This window comes from Ziziphus jujuba, chromosome 3, assembly GCF_031755915.1.
Source record: "Ziziphus jujuba cultivar Dongzao chromosome 3, ASM3175591v1".
In the NCBI taxonomy this organism is placed as follows: domain Eukaryota; kingdom Viridiplantae; phylum Streptophyta; class Magnoliopsida; order Rosales; family Rhamnaceae; genus Ziziphus; species Ziziphus jujuba.
The window spans coordinates 13,531,772-13,539,980 of NC_083381.1; the positions used below are offsets into that span (position 1 = coordinate 13,531,772).

At 32.2% G+C, this 8,209-nt stretch overlaps 1 pseudogene; it reads left to right on the plus strand.

The window, feature by feature from the left end:
- The first annotated feature begins 301 nt into the window (after nt 1–301).
- On the plus strand, nt 302–4,868 carry LOC132803101 (phloretin 4'-O-glucosyltransferase-like; annotated as a pseudogene).
- Nucleotides 4,869–8,209: the final 3,341 nt, after the last annotated feature.

Genomic DNA, 8,209 nt, shown 5'->3' on the forward strand with positions numbered 1-8,209 from the left:
TGTAAATCTTTAACTTCCATTCCATCAGCAAAATACAACTGTCAAAGAGACAAGGAAATGCAATCGATATTTCTCTTGACATTTGAGACAAAAAAACTCCAACTCCCAATTAATGACCTGCTCCACTTATTCATTGTATTCTCCATCACCATAAACATACCAAACCTTTTTCTTTCAATCCCCTTTCTTTAAAAGCACGCCCTGTCCATCTCCTCCATACATTTTCAACAATTTCAATTCTTCACGCAATTCTAAGCCTAAATATATTTAGGAAAAACAAATAATTATATAGAATAAAGTCATGGTAAACCCTCCTCGATTCCTCATCGTCACCTACCAAGCACAAGGTCACATAAACCCTGCCCTTTAAATTTACAAAGTGCTTAACCGCCATAGGTGCCCATGTCACCTTCTTCACTTCTCTTTCAGCCTACAGCCGCATGGCCAAAGCTTTTTCTTCTTCTAATCTCAACACCATCATCGACAGCTTGTCGTTTTCCCACTTCTCCGATGGCTACGATGATGGCTTCAAGTCAAGTGATGATGTCAACCAATATTTCTCCGAGATAAGGCGTCGCAATTCACAAGCTTTACGGGATCTCATTGTCTCCAGTGCAAACGAAGGCCATCCTTTCAGTTGCTTAGTCTACACTTTCATGCTTCCTGGGTGGCTAAGGTGGCAGATGAACTTGGTCTTCCATCGACGTTGCTTTGGATTCAACCGGCTACTGTCAGGTCCCGTCCAAGATTTTTCACTAGAACCCTAAACAAGCCCTGATCCTAGGGAAACCCTACTGGACCTTCCAATGGAAAATTCGGTAGAACCTCCCCACGGGTTGGACTTACCACAATTCCCTGCACTAAAAACACACTTCTATATATATACCACCTTATTCCTCCACTTTTCTACAATTTAATTCCACAATAATCAGCACTTCCATAAATTAAACAATGAACTAATGCAGTATTTAATAAAATATATCCAATATATTATACAGAGCATCATAGGGTACAATTAAGTATGAAAGTTATACAAAAAAGGATGAAAAGAAACATTACAATAGAAATAAATGAAAAGAAAGAAAACTCCTCGAAATATGACAGCAACGAAGGTCAAACTCGCTCCGGACGAACGTCCACCAATCCTTGTACCTAGGAGAATGGATTTAAGAAATATGAGATGCTAATCATCTCAGTAAGTAACCCTATCTACTCTACAATTATAATAGCAATGATAATCATAGTACACTTGAATAATTAAGAATAAATAAGTAAATAATTAATAATTAATAATTAATTGAAAATAATATTTTCTCTCAAAACCCTCACCATTCACTCCGTTGGAAAAGTTCTCATTTTAAAACATTTTCGTAAAACCCAATCTTTTATGCCCCAAAAATCAAGGAATAATTAATTGAATAAAAATTTGAATAATCCAAATACGAATAAAATATAATAAAATAAATTTAGAATACTTGCATTAAAGAAATATAATATAAAAGTGAAATTCAATATATAATTCGTAAAATTTGATTTAATAAACTAAAATAAACAGTGTCAAAAATATAATTTAAATAATTACAAACAATCATGTAAAATAAGTGGTAAAAATATTATAATATTCATTTTGAAATATTCAACCAATCTATATAATAAAAATATGGCAAGATGCATTTTAAAAACATTATTTTAAAATAAATGACATAAAATATGAATAAATACATTTTAGAAAAATACTAATTGAAAATAGGTGATAAAACAAATTAAATACATTTAAGTTAAATACAATTTTAAAACTTTAGGATTTGAAATTTATATCAGAAAAATAATACTTGACCACAATATATAACAGTAATGCCCTATGATATCCAGCGTCCCGAGCACCGTCCGGTGAGAGGTTAAAGAGAGAAACTTGCATACGGTCGCTTCGGCATCCCTACAGCGCCGGTGCTTAAACCGTCAACCCGGCCATGGAAGGGGGCGGCTTATGGCCAATATCAAACTTGCCTGCTCTCGGTCTGATGGCAACTCATGGGAGACATTATAACTTGCGTACTCATCTACATATATAGTACAGAACACCAGTACTGTATGAGTGTGTCTAAAACAAATAATCATATTATTTTAAAAAATAACAATTTTTCCAAAACTCACCGTGGGAATCATACCATTTTTCAAATTCACAATTCCACATTTTTTCTTTAATATCTCCAGCGTAAATCCATTAGTAATAATATACAAATAACTTTTTCCAAATCATAAAATCAATCAAACAATATTTCAAGGGCATAATTATATAATTTGAAAGTAACAAACTTAAACCAATATTTTTCTTGAAATATTTAAAATCAAATCATGCCCAAAAATAATATTAAAATCCAAATACAATTAATTAAATGAAACACCTTGCTCATGTGTAATAAATTCAATTAAATCACAATAATAATAATCAAGAATTTCTTAATAAACCAAACTTTCATTTAGCATCAATAAGCACATAAATATATATATATATATATATATAAAAGAAATCACCGAAATTGATAACACAATTTATCACAGTTATAAATAAATTCCACCATATGAGCATATTTTCTAAATATTAAATTAACACAAAATAAATATAATTAATCACCCCAAAATAGTTTTAAAGGTGGGTCACTCACCTCAAGCACGTGTATCAATTGAGATCCTCTGCAGGATCAACTCCACTACCTACATGTGTACCTAAAATATCCACAATACACAAAACTAATTATTTTAATATTTTAATCGGGTAACCCCCGTATGGGTACTCGGGGAGAGAACACAAATGATATACTGAATCAAAGCTTGTGAAACGAGGATTACGAATCTGGTCTCACTTTCTGGAGATCAGACCCGAGGTGGCCGGAATCTTGTCGGAAAGGTGTCGGGTTTTGGATCTTCGGATCTCACAAACCACCAGGAGTTGGAGGAAACCAACCTTAGATCTGGGTTCAGGAGGTCGGAACTAGTGGGAAAAGATGGGCGGTGCAGCTGGGACCTCGCCGAAAAATCGATTTCCCGACGAGCCGTCGTGGTCATCGGAACCCGTCACTTCCAGCGGGGCATTCGGTGGCCACTGGTCATGATTTTTGGATGAAATGTAGATCAGAGGATGGGCGAACAAATGGGCCTAGCGGCTAGCGGTGAGGCAAATGGAGGCCGAATCAGGGAGAAATCTAAGTGGGAAGTTTTCGACACTGCTGTCTGAAAATGCCCCAATCTGGGCGCGTCGGTGGTCGGGTGGCTGCGAGATTTGGTAGGCTGGCCGGAAAGGGGTGGAGGACGGTGAACGAAGGGTGGCCGTGGGTGGTGGCTTCTCTCTTTCTCTCCTCCCCGCTTTCTCTCTCTCTCTCTCTCTCTCTTATCACATGGCTCACACATGGGTTTGGGCCAATAAAAAGCCATCCCATGGGTGCCATTGTGCACTCATGGGATAGGCTGAGGGCTTGACACATGGCGCATATTTTTCACAATAACACCATTTAATTAAAAATAGTATAAAATAATAATGTATCTGAAAAATTTTACGAGTCCATAACTTTTTAACCTGGTGTCCAAATTAGGCGTGCCGCTAGTCTATAGACTCGTATCGATGAGTACTTTACAACTATACAAGAGTCAAATCGAAATTCTACATAAATAAAAAGTCAAACTTGGCACCCTTGGACAGCTTGGACCGCAACTTGTCTTGCGCATAATTTTCAAACGGTAGCTCCGACTTCGACGTGCTACTAGTCTATGAACTCGGAACGATATGTACTTTGAAATGGTGCCTCGATCAACACAAAATTCCATCCATAACAAAAAGTCAAAATTTTGACCCTTTCGATCAACGGTCAACCTCGGTCAATGTGCAAAAATTCCGACGTACTTTGGGACGGGGTGTTACAACTACTTTGTTGGACATCTATTATTATTACTTCCATGGCTATGAAGATCTGTTCAACAATAACAATGATCCTTCAAGTGCGATAGAATTACCAGGATTGCCATTGAAGCTCACGAGCCGTGATCTACCTTCCTTCATGGATTCTACAAATACATACAGTTTCGTCCTCCTTATATTGAAAGAGCTATTTTAGATATTGCTTGAGAAAGAAGACAAATCAAAATCAGTGCTTGTAAACACCTTCGATGCTTTAGAGCCCCAGGCTTTAAGATCAATCATAAAGTTCGATATGATTGCGCAGACCATTGATTCCGTCTGCTTTCTTGGATGGGAAAGATCCATCTAATACTTCATTTGGAGGTGATCTTTACAAAGGTTCAAAGGATTATAATGAATGGTTGAACTCCAAGTCTAAAGCATTTGTAATTTGGAGGAAATTGGAAAAGGTTTGTTGGGTTTTGGACGTCCATTCTTGTGGGTGATAACAGAGAGGCAAAACCCAGAAAAGAAGAAAGAAGAAAATGGATTGAGTCATACAGAGGAATTGGAGAAGGTTGGGAAGATAGTTCAATGGTGTTCACAAATGGACGTTTTGTCAAATCCTTCATTGGGTTGCTTTGTGACGCATTGTAGGTGGAATTCTACACTGGAGAGCTTGGTTTGTGGGGTTCCAATGGTGGGATTTCCTCAGTGGTTAGATCAAGGGACAAATGGGAAGCTGGTTGAGGATTCATGGAAGGTTGGGGCGAGAGCGAGAGAAAATAAGGAGGGGATTGTTGAAGGTAATGAGATTAAGAGGTGCTTGGAATTGGTGATAGGTGATGGAGAAAAAGGTGAAGAAATTAGATGGAATGCTAAGAAATGGAAGGATTTTAGCAGAGAAGCTGCCATGGAAGGTGGGTCTTCTTATAAGAATCTCCTAGGTTTCTTAGATGCGACAGTTCAAGACTAGGACTCCTTCAGGTATCAATTAATCTTGGTTTTCTTTTCATAAGAAAACTAATACTAATACTAATAATTAAATTATTATTAATAAGTGATTTGGAAAATAAGTAAGAACATCTGGGTTTCTTCTTCATCTTATCATTCTAGTACTATCTCTGCAGCACTGTTAAATTAAAAAAAATGTGTGTGTGTTCATGATCAAGAGATAATGTGTTATTACTCTATTTTAGTTACTTCTAAATAATTAATTAACATTTTTTACAAAATCAGTGATCATAAATTATGCTGAAATTTTTTTTTTCTTAATTAACAATATATACATATTCTTGGTCAAAATTAATAATTAGTTGATATCAGTAGATATATATAAGACATGATTAAGTCTCCGACAATTGCATCCTATTGGTTTTGGCAGAAATGGTGCGAAAAAGACTTGAAATCGGATTTATACACATCAATTAAGAAAATGAAAGTTTATTACATTATTGGATTTTTTCCCTTATCCTTTTAAGCTTTACCCCCAAACTGGAAAAACCCTTATATTACCTCCCTAAACAATTATTATTATTATTATTATTATTTTATCACTTTAGTTTAGTTGTACAAGTTTTCTCAATAAATTTGACAAAATTAATTATGCTTATTGTTAGAAATGTAATATAAAATAGAATAAAACAGTTTATGAATTAGAATTAAATGAGTTGTTTTTAACAAATTAAATGCATGTTAATTAGACTTAATTGACATGAAAGTAACAGGTTAGGGCCTCTGTAATGGCTTTTGTAGTATAGACAGTAAAGAACAAAAAGTTTATATTTTTCATTTATTTGTAGAAAAAAAAAGTTGCTTAGTAAAGGGGGTATTCTCTTTTCTTTTTCTCTTATATTTTTTAATTTTTCAATTAATGATATTGATCTAAAATTTAATTTCAATATAAGACAATAAATAATAAACAACGAAGAGAAATGGGCTGACGGAAACTTAATATGTGCAGGTAGACTGGGGGATCTATTGTTCATAATTTGATATAAATTGTTAATTATAAAAACAAAAAACAAATGGAAGATTTTAAATTTTTATGTCTTGTTTTAGAGCTTTACAATCCAACAAAAATGGCAGAAAATCATCCTCGGCTTTTAAGCAATCCATCGAAGCAAAACGACGTAGCCTAGTAATGACATTAGGCCACATGCCGGTCAAGATGCTTCTCACAGCAAAACAAACAATTCCACTAAAATTAAATGCCATGTCAGCAAGACCATTCCCAGACAGGACTGCACGACATCGTTTAACTACAAACTTGATTCTAAAAATAAATAAGACAGTGCCGTGACACTACTCCAGTTGAACAATCAAAATCAAAATAAGCCTACGGTCACTAAAAATTAGCCTAAAAGCCTTGCAACTCAAAACAACCCTTGACCAAGCTTGAAACGATGAAGAAGCTGTCGTACTGCATCATCACATGTTATGCGGCAATACTTAAATATAGTTGATAAAGTCATATAATTTAGAATGTAAATTGTAAAAATTTCAAATAAAAAATAATCAAAAATAAAAGAATAAAAAGGGATCGTTATTTTTTTAAAAGCTAACAAAAATTTTAAAAAATTAAAAATATAATTTTTTGAAAAAAATATTGAAATAAAAATATTTACATATAATAAATACTCTAAAAAAAATTTAAAAAAAATAATAGAAAAATTGCATAGATTATTTTGAAAATGCAAATATAATTTTTCAAAAAATAAATATAATAACTTGTGCATATTTAAGAGATTAAGAAAAATCATAAAAACCAATAAAAAGAATGGTGATTAAGTATTTCTAAAATATAAAAGAAAACTTTGAAAATTTATTTTTATAAAATTTCTAAAATATAAGTGTAAATAATATATATAATCAATAAAAAAAAAACATATTTTATAAAAAGAAATTTTCATGTTTTCTTTTATATTTTAGAAATACTTAATCACTTTCTTTTATAAGTCTTTTTTTTTTTTTAATCTCTATATTATGCATAAAGTATTATTTTTATTTTTTGAAAAGTTATTGGTAAACTTTATGAATCTCAAGGCTGATTTTGGATAAGATAATCTTTCAGAACCTCTTAACTTAATCAAATCGATTAGTCTTGGCATTTATTCATGGAAAAGCTTCGTAATTCACCAATTAAGGAAATGCAGTTTTTTTTTTTTTCATACAATTTTTTTTGGGCTAGTACTTGGTCAATAATTGAGTTTTTCTTTTTAATTTTTTTTAATTTTTAAACTGGTCAATGATTGAGTTAGATAATGCATAAACGAGCAAAGCTAAATTGCTAAATGCAATACGATTTTTTTCCCAATTTTTATACTATAATATGAGAATTTTATTGTCTTACATATATTGTTTTTTTTCCCTCTTTATTTTCATTTTTTAAGGGTTTATTGTGTTTTAATTTTTTTAATATATTTTTATCGTTTTACAATTTAATTATCAACTTTTAAAAATCACAATTTAAATTATCAATTTACATTTTACAATTTGTTGCTTATTTAATCATATTTAATTTTTAATTAATAGTATTTAAAAGCAAATTTAAACATTGATTATATGATTAATATTAAACAATGAAATGGTGCAATTTATTAGTTGGAGTTTTTCGGTGAGTAATAATAAATGTATATAAACAATGAAAATAATTGAAACGGTAAAAAAAATTATAAGTGTTTTAATAATCAATACTTCTAATTACATACTTTCAACATATATCAATTGTAATTTTTTTCAGAAATATTTATTACATACGTCAATATGAATAAGTTTGAACATTCATAAATATATTAGTTATATCATCAAAACACTACAAATATAATACGATTTTCCATAATAGCTCTATTACAATGATCAATAGCTCCATTACAATGATCAATTGTAAGATCAGCATAATGATCAGAATTATATGGGCCATCAAAGTATTGATTAACAAATTGATCATCATAATGATATAGATCATCATAATGATATAGATCATCATAATGATATATATCATTACACCATTGATCCATAATGGTACCATCATAGTGATATAGTTGATCCATAAGAATGGGATGACCATAGTTGTATGGATCAATATTAGGATGATATGGATCATAATGGCATTCCATAATAGGATCATCAATATTATAACGATCATCATAATGGTAACCGCCCTTCTTCAACGACATACCGAGCTCAAAAGAAACGTATGCATCAATGGACGCATACTCAACCTGTTCATGGGACAGCTTCTTCGCATCCCACTCACTCAAAGTAACATGAATTGGCTTTTGCATGCACTTGCCGATCAACTCCATGGCCAATTTC